At 36.2% G+C, this 14,585-nt stretch overlaps 1 non-coding gene across 1 annotated transcript; it reads left to right on the top strand.

Moving 5' to 3' along the window:
- The first annotated feature begins 1,733 nt into the window (after positions 1-1,733).
- On the top strand, positions 1,734-1,840 carry LOC133038620 (small nucleolar RNA R71). The gene has a single exon (XR_009688119.1). It is a non-coding gene; the product is annotated as a small nucleolar RNA R71 (small nucleolar RNA).
- Positions 1,841-14,585: the final 12,745 nt, after the last annotated feature.

The following is a 14,585-nucleotide window of genomic DNA, read 5'->3' as shown; positions in this document are numbered from 1 at the left end:
TTCAAATTGGATCAAGTCCAACACTTGCATCCAATAGGGTCCTTGTACCAAATGAAGAAAATTGACCTCCAATGTCGCGAATTTCAGAGTTTTGCACAAGAGTAAGTTCACCTTCAGAACTACCACACATCAATCTTTTCCAACGACGCTGAATCGTTTGAAGTCGCTCTTTAGGCTTTGCTCTCTTCTTATCAGCTTTATCAAAAGAACCCTTCACCATCTCAATCTTCCAACAGGTAGGAATGTCGGTTGGGGAAAAAACATTAAAATTGACCTCTTCATCTTGCACTCGCAACTTTAACTCTCCCTTTTGAACATCTATTAATGCTCTGCCTGTGGCTAAGAATGGTCTTCCCAAAATAATGGGAATAGTTGAATCTTCCTCCATATTAAGAATTAGGAAATCCGCAGGGAAGATAAACTTACCAACCTTCACCAATACATCTTCAATTATCCCACGAGGATGAGTCAAAGAACGATCAGCCAGTTGTAAAGTCACTGTTGTAGGCTTTGCTTTTCCCAATCCTAGCCTTTTGAAGACAGACAATGGTATTAGATTAATGCTTGCTCCCAGATCACATAGAGCTTTAGTTTCCACCGAACCCCCTATAGAGCATGGAATATTGAAACTACCCGGATCTTTAAGCTTGGGCGGTAGTTTCTTTTGCAATATGGCGCTAAACTCCTCAGTTAATGCCACTTTTTCATAGTCCTCCATTTTTCTCTTCTTAGACAATATCTCCTTCATGAACTTCACATAACGGGGCATTTGTTCCAAGGCTTCAGCAAAGGGAATGTTAATGTGTAGTCTTTTGAAAACCTCTAGAAATTTGGTGAAATGCTTGTCTAGATTTGTCTTTCTGAGTCTCTGAGGATAGGGTATTTTCACATGAGGATCAATACTGATTGGTGGAGACTGTTGTGGTGGTGCTAGGCTATCAGTAGCCTTCTCTGCTGTTGGTGTTGGGGTTGGCACTAGTTGAACTTTAATCTCCTTATCTACATCAGCTGGTTGTGTCAATTCAGGCCCATCATATTTCTTACCGCTCCTCAGGGTAATTGCCTTGCAGTTTTCTTTGGGATTGACTTCAGTTGTGCAAGGAAAATTTCCTTGAGGACTGGTTGCTACCTGAGTTGCTAGTTGGCCCATCTGAGTCTGCAGGTCTTTAATGGAAGATCTAGTTTCAGTCATGAATTGTAGCAGTAAATCTGTTTTTAAACTAGAATTTCCACCTGAGGCTTGTTGCTGATTAAACTGTTGGTTCTGTGTCTGGTTCTGATTTCGTTCCTGATAGAACCCACTGTTTCTTTGGTTACCACCTTGGTTGAACCCAAAATTGTTGTTGTTGTTTTGCGAAAAATTTCCAATGGCTTTTGCTTCATCCATTTGCAAATCATCCACATCTGCTTGACACTCTGAAAAGTGATGATTTCCTCCACATATCTCACAAACAACTTGGGCTTGTTTAGCTTGCCCTGCAATTAGCTTTGTCAATTCCTCAACCTGAGCTGTCAACTTTGTAAGGGCATCTACCTCTAACACACCAGCTGCTTTCTTAGTTTGACTCCTTTCGGTTGGCCACTGCTGATTGTTTAGAGCCATCTCCTCCAATAGATCGCAAGCCTCATTAGCACTTTTTCTCATAAAAGCTCCACCAGCTGCTGCATCTATCAGAGTTCTAGTGTTACCAACCAACCCGTTGTAGAAATTATGGACCAGCATCCACTTCTCTATACCATGATGAGGACACTTTTTGATCAGATCTTTAAACCTCTCCCAAGACTCATGGAGAGATTCATTATCTTGTTGGCAGAAATTGTTGATTTCTCCTCGCAGCTTGGCAGACTTTGCTGGAGGAAAGAACTTTGACAAAAATTTCGTTGCCAGATCATTCCAGGTGGCAATAGAGTTGGGTGGCAAGGAGTTTAACCAACTCTTGGCTCGTTCTCTGAGCGAGAATGGGAATAGTCTCAGTCGAATGGCATCATCACTAACTCCATTAACTTTAAAAGTTTCACAAAGTTCCATGAAGTTAGAAAGATGCAGATTAGGATCTTCAGAAGGGAGGCCACCAAACTGAACTGAAGACTGTACCATTTGAAGTATGGCAGGTTTGATCTCAAAGTTATTCGCATCCACTGTCGGTGGCCTGATACATGACTGCACTCCCATTAGAGTAGGGAGAATGTAATCTTTCAAGCTACGACCATTAGCTTGATCTTCCACGGCACCACCATTATTACCGTTGTTTGCAGCATTCGCATTCACATTAGCAGCCATGATTTCTGTTGTTTCAGCAGTTGCTGAAACTCCTTCTTGCCTCTTGTTCCTTCGGTTTCTCCTACAAGTTTTCTCAATTTCAGGGTCAATGGGTAGTATAACTGCTTTCCCTTGGCGGCGCATGCACTCAAAATACCTGAAATAGATAAGAACAGTTTTGCAAGAGAAAGGTTTGTAATTCAGCAAGAGAAAATATACCAAAGTAGAAGTTAGTATAATTTTGTGTAATATTAATCTTTAAATAATTCCCCGGCAACGGCGCCAAAAACTTGTTACGAAAATTATAATTACTACGCAAGTATACGCAATCAAGTAGTATCTCACGCAAGTGAGGTCGAACCACAGGGAATTGGATTAAGTACTACTAAACTATACTTATGATTCTATTTGGCAAAATAATAATTTTGTAATTTTAAAGAAAATAACTCAGAAAATTAAAAGAGTATACGACGATTAATCAAGATGAGAGATTAGGGAGGTGAATCCTGTTGATAAGTTACCAATGTTAATACCTAATAGCTATCCTTATCTTAATGTGAATGACAGATTATAAATTAACCTAACTCTTTTCAGATCTTTTATGTTCTAAATCTTATGTTCTCTAATTAACTTCTTAATTAAATCAACATAAAACCAGCATTAAGCAATAATATATTTGTCACTAAGGCTATGTGAATACTTTCATTTCACATCAAAACCTAGACTATCAAATTTTAGCATTCTCAATTCTCACTTTTTCAGATTTCGAATTGAGATCATTAAACATGTAAAAGGTGATCAAACTTGCACATGGAATTAAACACAAATATAGATAGTATTCACAAACAAGATGAAGGAATGGCAATTATTTATTAACTAGGCATAAACTTAAACAACATTCATCATCCTCCCTTAATGGGAATTTAGCTCATAAAAACAGTAAAAACATCCATGATTAATTCTGAAACAAAACTAAACATAAAAGAAAGAAATAAGGGTAAAAGAAAGAAACTAGAAGGTGATATCGCTCCGGGTCTTCAAGATAGCTTCCTCTCCACCTTCATCCACTTTTTAGGTCTTTTTCTGCTTAGGTTGACCTTCAGAGTCGTATTCCTTATATAGGGATGAGAGGTGTGCCTCCAATTGAGAGAAAAATCAAAATTAGATCAAAACTGTGTTTTCCGTACCTAGTCGCGACTAGCCTTTAAGCTGGTCGCGACTATAGGCAAAACTCGAAAAACTGAGTTTTTGCCAAATCTCGAAGTCGCGACCAGAGTCGCGACCATGAAAAAGGGTCGCGACTACTGACGCATCTGGAGCCGATTTTTCTAATTTTTTACCAGTTTGTCCCGTCTTTTCACCATTTGACTGAATTTGAACTTTAACACCCCGGGAACCTGAAATAATGAAAATCAAGCGTAAAACTGCTCCAAAAGACGCCAATAGACGAGAAAATGCTAACTTTACAGACCCAAAACATAGGCTAAATATAACCTAACAGCAACTGGCCAAGCTTTGATCGATGTTCAGAAGGGTGAATTAAAGCTGAGAGTCCAAGGAGAAGAAGTGGTCTTTAATGTGTTAAAGGCAATGACATACCCAAAGGAAAGTGATAACTATCTCTTCGTTGATTTAATTGATACAATTGTTAGTGAGAAAAAGCTGATAGATGATCCTCTCAAACTGAGCCTAATTGAAGATGATTTGACGGAGCAAGAGGGACAAGATGTAATGGGTTATGTGAAATGGCTTTACTCCTATGGGCCATTGAACATAAGGTATTATGAGGAGCTGGGAGTAGTGCCTAAAGAGCTTATGCCATCTACTGAAAAACCTCCAGAGCTTGAGTTGAAGGTGCTCCCTAGTCACTTGCGGTATGAGTTCTTGGGAGAAGGTAAAAAGCTGCCAGTTATTGTGTCAGCTTCTCTTTCTGATGTGGAAACTGATAGATTGCTGAGAGTACTTCGGGCGCACAACAAGGCCATTGCTTGGACACTAGGTGATGTCAAGGGAATCAGTCCCTCAACTGTGATGCACCGAATTTTGATGGAAGAAAATGCTAAGCCAACAATTGATGCACAACGTAGACTCAATCCACCTATGAAGGAAGTTGTCAGAAAGGAAGTGGTCAAGTGGTTGGATGCTGGAGTGGCCTATCCCATCTCAGATAGTAAATGGGTTAGTCCGGTGCAAGTAGTTCCAAAGAAAGGGGGAATGACAGTAATCAAGAATGAAAAGAATGAGTTGATTCCCACAAGAACAGTTACTGGTTGGAGGATCTGTATTGATTATAGAAAACTCAACAAAGCAACCCGGAAAGATCACTTTCCCTTGCCCTTCATTGATCAGATGCTAGACAGATTGGCGGGGCAAGAATATTACTGTTTTCTTGATGGCTACTCTGGATACCACCAAAAAGCCATAGCACCTGAAGATCAGGAAAAGACTACTTTCACATGTCCCTACGGTACTTTTGCTTTTAGAAGAATGCCATTCGGATTGTGTAACGCCCCTACTACATTTCAAAGGTGTATGATGGCTATCTTTTCGGACTTAATTGAATCTTGCATGGAGATCTTTATGGATGATTTCTCGGTCTTTGGCTCTGTTGGGTTTTATGCCCTAAATAAAACTCTGTTTCAATGTAATCCAGATTATTCTATATCAATAAAGTAACAAAAGTAATTTTTCATTCACTTGTGTATGTTTTGGTTCACTTAATCAATTGCTTATCTATTTGATTTATAAATTCATCCAAACCCCTTTCACATACTTGAACATGTTTATTGTGTTGTCAACACAGTGGAAAATAAACATGACTATGTGAATAAAGTATTCCTAGATTTATCAGAACACTGGGTTTCACTGATATGACAATCTACAACAGAGTTTACTTACATTTGGAGAAATGTTATGTTCTTTCCAAAACATAGGTTAAAGTAAAGCTCAGGTTGGATGCATGGAGTATGCATTGGAATGGACCGATATTGAACTTTGAATTAGATTTTGAAACTTACCGTAAACATCTATTCAATTCAATATCAGAAGTTGATCCTAGATCACATGATCTAAATCCTGATATGGTTAGGCTTAATTTCAAGAGTATTATTCGTGTTCTTTGATTTGTTAGTTAAGCCTAAAACTTTAGTCTGGGCAATACATACATTTTGGGAACACGGTAGTGCGATTGAGTGGGAGCGCTAACATAAATATGGAATCTATAGCTTCTATCTGGCGAATAGTAAGCAAAGGGTGATTTCCTTCGAGCTTTACCAAACGAGATAAATGATTGAGTACTCATTTCACTTAGTTGAAATACCATTTATACAGGGTTAAGTGTTTTAAGGATAAAATACATTGTAGGGTGTTACGGTAATCTAAGTCCCTTTACAGTGTAGATCATCCATATAGAGGATCATTGATCACATTAGGATTATAACAATGGATAACTAATAATGTGTCTATATGGTGGAACATATAGAGCATTCTATATACTGAGAGTGCAATTCTGAGTTCTATGTGTGGATTCAACGAAGAATTAATAAGTCAGTGAATTTAAGTGGTAAATTCAAGATCTGCTTATTGGAAGCTCGGATATATAGACCCATGGTCCCCTCACTAGTTGAGATGATATTACTTGTAGGACTCATTTAATTGATTTTAATTAATCAATTAAGAATTCTCAAGATAAACTTGTCAGTTTGAGAATTTAGCACTCATTAAGGGCAAAACAGTAAATAGAGATTTTGAAGGGCATATTTATTAATTAGGAAACTTTAATTAGTTTCATTATTAATAAAATAAATGATAATATATTATTTGATAATTATTTTTAATTATTAAATAATTAGATTTATCATTAATATGGTTGAACAATGGAATTGGCAATATTTCACAAAAAGGGAAACTATCAAGTGTAGGAAAAGGAAAGTTGGAAAAGAGGCAAGCCTTGTTTCCACATTGCCTAGGCCGGCCCCTTTACCTTCCTTTTTCCCCTTGATTTTCTCAGTTCAAAATGTCAATCATAGCCCTTGGTGGTCTTCTATAAATAGAAGGCAAAGGATTCAGATTTTAATATCTCTGAAAAAGCTTTTCACAGCATTATTCTGAAAGAATTTTCTCTCAGAAAATTCTCTCTGAGCCGCCACCCTCTCTCTCTCTATACCTTCACTGTTTCGAAATGTATGAGTGCTAGAGTAGTGCACACACATCAAGTAATACCTCAATCATAGTGAGGAAGGCTGTGTAGAATTCAGAAACAACAAAGAAGGACTTTCGGGCTCAGATCTTGATTATACTCTGCTACAGAAAGGAATCAAGGGTTAGAGATCTGAGTGGGAGGAGACATATATTCCGCTGCAATCACTGTAAGATTTCTGATACTCTTATGTGTTTAATTTCATATCGTTTTAGAAGTTCATATTTAGGTTGTTAAATCAACATACTTGTGAGTAGATCTAAGTTCCTGGTAAAATAACTTCCAACAACTGGCACCAGAGCCATGGTAATTGATTTGCTTGCAAGAAATTTGGACTTAAAACGATTTGCTTGTTTTTTGGATGGTATCATGTTGCTTTGAGTGTCATATTGATGTTTGAATGTTGTTTGTGAATTCTGGGAAAAATGGTTACTGTTTTTATTCTGTAATTATTTTTGTTGGATAGTTTGGAAAATTCTAAGCAATTTACCTTTTTACAGAACTCGATTTCGATTTAATTTGAATTAGTTATGAATTTTTGAAAATTGGAAAAATCGGGGTGACGAGCAACATGATCACGCGCGCGGAAGGGCTGCTTGCAGCCTCCCTGCGCCGTGATCTCTCGGTCATGCACCCAGATCCGCGCGCGGATGGCCATGCACAGCATGCCATCCGTACAGTTCATCCAATTTTCCAATTTTTTTGATTTTTCATGCTATTTCATGGAATTAAATTCCGATTTTTTGTGTAGTTTTGTATGTTGATTTTTGTTTTTCAAATTTCAAATCTAATTATCAGAAATAAATTAATTTTAATTTTTTAAAATTAATTTTAGATATTAGTGTAATTTGATTTTGAAAATAGGAAAAAATCAAGTTTTGCTTACCTTTTTCTTATTTCCTTTAAAATTTGATTATTTTATTTTTTTTGAGGTCAGATATTAATTTTTTTTGGTAACTTGACCTTAATTAAAATAAGATCACAATAATCATGATAATTTTAAAAGAGGAAATAAGGTATTTTTGTTAACTTTTAAATTTTGTTATTTTTTTAATTAAATTAAATTGTAAAACAAGAAAAGGGTATGTATTTACCATTTTCTATTTTATTTTTTAATTTATTAAATAACATGAAATTTAAAAGGAAAGTTAGCAATTTATTTTGAAATGACATTTAGGTTACCCAAAACCTAATTTTTCAAAATGGTAGGTTTAATTTTATTTTTATTTTTCGAAATAAATGATTAAAATTAAATAAATCCTACATCCAACTATCCAAATCTAACCTTGTTGCAGGAGTACGTGTTTTAGATTGTTTGTAAGTTTTCTAAAACCTATTATTGCTTGATCTAAATTGCCTTGGTTAACTTGATAATAGATCAGATGATCTAGTTTTAACTAAAGGTTCAATTGACGATAGATCAAGTAAATAATTTGTAACAGGTAATTTTTACAAACTTCTTTCATCTGTGTATGACTTAGCAACATGATAGGATCCATCCAAATGTGTATGCCTGTGTGAGCCTATATGTTCAATTTCTATTATAGATACATATAGGTGGTTGTTGCTAAATAAAATATCATAACCTGATAGATTTTATTTAGGCTCATTTAGTTGTGAGCCTATTCAATTAATAACAGTTATTCATTGTAAGGTTAAATTCCTCTCTTTTGGGCCTTGTGTGAGAGTTGGGAGCCTTAGAAGTGGGTGCGACATACTTGGACCCGACTCCCCCTCACATGAACAACCCCAATTGTGAAGGCCCATTTGCCTGATTTGGATAACTGTGATAGGTTAATTATATTAGTTTGACCTAATAAAAGATTGATTAGCAACATAATTAATTTCATTGTTCCTTGAAATTAATTTAAGAAAAAACATAGTTTGAATAGTCATATTCTAGAAAGCTATATGTATTTTTCTTGTTTTAATTAAATATGGAATTATAACCATATAAATTCTTTCTGAATCTTAATTTTATAATTTCATTAAATATTCCTATTTAAGTTGAGATTTAGTTAAATCTATCAAATCAACTTAGATTTGAATATTTTTGAATTTCCTATTATAAATTAAGTTGAGGAATTTTGGAAATTGGTTATTAAGATTCTTTAGATATTTTTTAAGTTGATATTTTCTAAATATGGGAACTTAAAATGGAATATCTTCTAAATTAAGTGGTTACTACTTAATTGGTAATATTTAATTAAGTCATTGTTTGAGGAATATTTTTAAGTTGGGAATTTAGATTTTCTAAACAACTTAAATAAGATATTTTTCAAAATTATTCCATTTTTGAAATTTAATTAAAGTTTTTACTTTAATTTGTAATATTTCATTATTGAGATATGGAATATAAATGATTAGACAAAATACATGTTTAAATAATGAGCTTTAATCAAAGAGAAATTCGATCTCCATTGTTGGTTTTACATAGCTATTGTTTTAGTGAGTAATCCTCCCTAATGGAGGAACGTTCATTAGCAAGTTAGCGCCGTTTAATCTTGAAAGATAAGTATTCTTATAGGTTTATTTATATGGTTCATGACCACCCTAATGGTGGCGACTATGTAAGACTTATAAGAATGCGAAACAATGGTAGAAGCTCATAAGATAGAATTGCCTTGACTCTCGCCTAAACGGGACAACGCTGAATTCCAATCTTGATCGAATAAAAGGTTGCTAGAATGTTTGACATTTTAGATGAATTGACAACTCTATTCAATGGATGATGCTTTGACTCTCGCCTAAACGGGACACTGTATCCGTTCGTTGGAAACCTTGGAAAATAAACTATGTTAGATTTAGTATTTTTATAACATAAGTGATTGTTTGTTTTCTGAACCTGTGTATGAATTTATAGAACCGAAACCTTACTTCTGTTTATTGATATGTTGTAGTGCCAAAATGAATAACCCTCATCCCGATCCACTCCTAGTTAGTATCTTTGCAAAAGAACTCAATAGTGTGAAAATGCATCCTGGTAGTTGCATTAACTCGCACCTATAATTCCAAAAGGCAAATCTACTAGGAATTGATTTATCAAAGGAACAATGGGTGAAACTCATACTTTATAGTCTTCCTCAGGAGTATAACAGTTTTGTTCTATATTACTTATTGAACAATCCTAACTCCTCCGACATGGACAAACTCGAGTCTGAGTTGAGGGCCCATGAGCGGGATCTGATTGCAATGAGACCTGCTAGCATTGCAAGTTTTAATCAGAGGAAGAAGATTAAGCATGAGGGCTCCAACAAAGCTGCTTCTTCAAGTACAAATGTCAGACATCATGTTCTATGTGCGAATTGTAATGGAAAGGGACATAAAGAAGAACAATGTCCCAGGCTTCTAGACAATTCAAACGAAGGTGATGCTTTTGTATTTGAATCATGTGTTTTAGAGAACGACAAATCCTCCTGGATTGTTGATTCTGGATCTACTAACCATGTATGTTCTTCATTACAGCTGCTTGAAACTTGGGAGAATCTTCACCCAGATGAGTTAAAGCTTAAAGTTGGAAATGGCGAGTTGGTATCAGTTAAAGCAAGAGGAACAACCCGAATCAAGTTTAATTCTAAGAAGTTTTTACTTTTAGAGAATGTTTTATATATTCCTAATTTTAGTAGAAACTTGATTAGTGTTTCATGTTTACAGACACAATTTTATATATTGAATTTTTCGAGTTCAAATTGTTCAATTTCTCGTAATGGATTTCATATATGTGTTGCAAACATGGAACGAGGGCTTTATGTTTTAAGACCTGATACTCAAATCTCACTAAATACTGAACTTTTCAATGTAGCTAGACCTAGAAGCCTTAAGAGAAAAGAGATTGATAATGATGATCAAACTTATCTATGGCATTTACGTTTAGGTCATATAGGCTTTGATAGACTCAATAGGCTAACCAAAGACGGTCCATTGAAAAATGTCGTCTTAGGAGAGCTGCCAGTCTGCGAGTCTTGCCTAGAAGGAAAAATGACCAAACGTTCTTTCTCTGCAAAGGGAGAGCGTGCCAAAGAACCCCTAGGGTTAGTACATTCAGATGTTTGCGGACCACTGAATGTAAAAGCCAGAGGAGGTTATGAGTATTTCGTCACTTTCATTGACGATTTCTCTAGATATAGTTTTCTTTACCTAATGCAAAAGAAATCTGAAACGTTTGAAAAGTTTCAGGAATTTCATGCTTTGGCTCAAAACCAATTAGGTAAAACATTAAAGATCTTGCGAACTGATAGGGGTTGAGAATATATGGATATGCAGTTCAAAGATCATTTAATTGAACTTGGAATTGAATCCCAATATACTGCCCCTAGCACTCCACAGCAGAATGGAGTTGCAGAAAGAAGAAATCGCACTCTCTTAGAAATGGTTAGGTCTAAGCTGAGTTACTCAACTCTGTCTACGTCCTTCTAGGGATATGCTATTCAAATGGCAAACGACATTTTGAATGTTGTTCCATCTAAAGCAGTCCCTAAGACACCCGTCGAACTATGGAATGGTCGCACACCTAGTTTGTGCCATTATAGGATTTGGGGGTGCCCTGCTCACGTCTTAAGAAAGAAAGAAAGCAAACTGGAATCGCGAACTGAAGTTTGCATGTTTGTCAGAAATTCTAAAGAGACTAGGGGTGGACTATTCTATAGTCACAAGGATAACAAAGTGTTTGTCTCTACAAATGCTACTTTCCTTGAAGAGAACTATATGAAAGACAACAAACCGAAAAGTGAAATTGTATTAGAGGAAATGCTCACAGATACTGTTCCTTCAAATGTACCATCTTCTTCTACTGAAGAAGAGGAACATCCCACTCCCTCAGCTGTAGCAACTGAGAAAACTACTACTAAAGCTCCTGTTCAGAAAGTCACCGCTCCTCGTCGTAGTGGGAGGGTTTCAACGAAACCATCTCGTTATGGCTTGGATGGTGAAATCAATATGGTATTGATGACGACCCATTGACCTATAAACAGGCAATGGCAAGTCCGCAACGGAAGCGATTGTCAGCCGGTATGGATTCAGAAATGGATTCCATGAAGAAGAACAAAGTCTGGGAATATGTAGAACCACCTGAAGATTTTCGTCCAATTGGATGTAAATGGGTCTACAAGAAGAAAAGAGGTGCTGGAGGCGAAGTCGAAACTTTCAAAGCTAGACTGGTCGCCAAGGGTTATACCCAAAGAGAAGGTGTGGACTATGAGGAAACTTTTAGTCCTGTTGCCATGCTCAAATCCATCCGAATTCTTCTCTCCATAGCTGCCGCCTTAGATTATGAAATCTGGCAAATGGATGTCAAGACAGCCTTTCTTAATGGGCTTCTTGAAGAAACCATCTATATGGAGCAACCAGAAGGTTATGTTCTTCCTGGGCAGGAGAATAAAGTTTGCAAGTTAAATAGGTCCATATATGGGCTTAAGCAAGCTTCTCGCTCATGGAACAAAAGGTTTGATGAGATCATCAAGACCTACGGCTTTCATCAGAATGAAGATGAACCTTGTGTTTACCAACTCAAGGAAAACCAAGTAGTAGTATTCCTGGTCCTTTATGTTGATGACATTTTGATCATTGGAAACAATGTCAAGAAAATGACTCACATCAAGGAATGGCTTGACACTCAATTCGACATGAAAGACTTGGGTGAGGCAGTCTATGTTCTTGGTATTCAGATTGTCAGAAACCGGAAGAACAGATCCCTTGCTCTCTCTCAAACAGCCTACATTGACAAAGTTCTTGAGAGATTTTCCATGACCAATACCAAAGGGGCAAACATGCCCTCTAGACATGGTATCCGTCTATCTAAGGAACAATGTCCTACTGATCCTCAAGAGATAGAAGACATGGCAAAAATTCCTTATGCTTCTGCAGTTGGGAGTCTGATGTATGCTATGCTTTGCACTAGACCTGACATCTGCTATGCAATTGGAATCGTGAGCAGGTATCAGTCAAATCCAGGAAGGGTACATTGGAACGCGGTTAAGTATATTTTGAAATACTTAAAGAGTACAAGAGATTATGTATTAGTCTACAAGGGTGGTGCTTTGAATCCCTTAGGCTATACAGACTCAGATTTCCAGGGATGTCTTGAAGACAGGAAATCTACATCTGGGATGGTGTTTACTCTTGGGGGTGGAGCAGTGGTTTGGAGAAGTGCTAAACAAAGCTGCGATTTCGGATTCTACCATGGAGGCAGAATACATAGGCTGCGGCTGAAGCAGCTAAAGAGGTTGTCTGGCTTAGGAAATTCTTCACCGATCTTGGTGTAGTTCCCGGAATGGAAAGGCCTCTAGTCTGCTTTGTGATAACACCGGAGCTATAGCCAACGAGTAAGGAACCTTGGAGCCACAAGAGAAGTAAGCACATAGAAAGAAAGTATCATATTATCGTAGAATATGTGGCAAGAGGGGATGTCTTGGTGGAGAAAGTGGATACGCAGGATAACTTGGCAGATCCATTCACCAAAGTCTTGGCAGTAACTTCATTCGAAAAGCACCGTCAGAATTTAGGATTAATTGAAATGTACTGATTTGTTTTATATTAGTGCAAGTGGGAGTTTGTTGGGTTTTATGCCCTAAATAAAACTCTGTTTCAATGTAATCTAGATTATTCTATATCAATAAAGTAACAGAAGTAATTTTTCATTCACTTGTGTATGTTTTGGTTCACTTAATCAATTGCTTGTCTATTTGATTTATAAATTCATCCAAACCCCTTTCACATACTTGAACATGTTTATTGTGTTGTCAACACAGTGGAAAATAAACATGACTATGTGAATAAAGTATTCCTAGATTTATCAGAACACTGGGTTTCACTGATATGACAATCTACAACAGAGTTTACTTACATTTGGAGAAATGTTATGTTCTTTCCAGAACATAGGTTAAAGTAAAGCTCAGGTTGGATGCATGGAGTATGCATTGGAATGGACCGATATTGAACTTTGAATTAGATTTTGAAACTTACCGTAAACATCTATTCAATTCAATATCAGAAGTTGATCCTAGATCACATGATCTAAATCCTGATATGGTTAGGCTTAATTTCAAGAGTATTATTTGTGTTCTTTGATTTGTTAGTTAAGCCTAAAACTTTAGTCTGGGCAATACATACATTTTGGGAACACGGTAGTGCGATTGAGTGGGAGCGCTAACATAAATATGGAATCTATAGCTTCTATCTGGCGAATAGTAAGCAAAGGGTGATTTCCTTCGAGCTTAACCAAACGAGATAAATGATTGAGTACTCATTTCACTTAGTTGAAATATCATTTATACAGGGTTAAGTGTTTTAAGGATAAAATACATTGTAGGGTGTTACGGTAATCTAAGTCCCTTTACAGTGTAGATCATCCATATAGAGGATCATTGATCACATTAGGATTATAACAATGGATAACTAATAATGTGTCTATATGGTGGAACATATAGAGCATTCTATATACTGAGAGTGCAATTCTGAGTTCTATGTGTGGATTCAACGAAGAATTAATAAGTCAGTGAATTTAAGTGGTAAATTCAAGATCTGCTTATTGGAAGCTCGGATATATAGACCCATGGTCCCCTCACTAGTTGAGATGATATTACTTGTAGGACTCATTTAATTGATTTTAATTAATCAATTAAGAATTCTCAAGATAAACTTGTCAGTTTGAGAATTTAGCACTCATTAAGGGCAAAACAGTAAATAGAGATTTTGAAGGGCATATTTATTAATTAGGAAACTTTAATTAGTTTCATTATTAATAAAATAAATGATAATATATTATTTGATAATTATTTTTAATTATTAAATAATTAGATTTATCATTAATATGGTTGAACAATGGAATTGGCAATATTTCACAAAAAGGGAAACTATCAAGTGTAGGAAAAGGAAAGTTGGAAAAGAGGCAAGCCTTGTTTCCACATTGCCTAGGCCGGCCCCTTTACCTTCCTTTTCCCCTTGATTTTCTCAGTTCAAAATGTCATTCATAGCCCTTGGTGGTCTTCTATAAATAGAAGGCAAAGGCTTCAGATTTTAATATCTCTGAAAAAGCTTTTCACAGCATTATTCTGAAAGAATTTTCTCTCAGAAAATTCTCTCTGAGCCGCCACCCTCTCTCTCTCTATACCTTCACTGTTTCGAAATGTA

Source organism: Cannabis sativa, chromosome 5, assembly GCF_029168945.1.
Source record: "Cannabis sativa cultivar Pink pepper isolate KNU-18-1 chromosome 5, ASM2916894v1, whole genome shotgun sequence".
Classification (NCBI taxonomy): domain Eukaryota; kingdom Viridiplantae; phylum Streptophyta; class Magnoliopsida; order Rosales; family Cannabaceae; genus Cannabis; species Cannabis sativa.
This window is presented reverse-complemented; position numbering and strand designations above follow the sequence as displayed.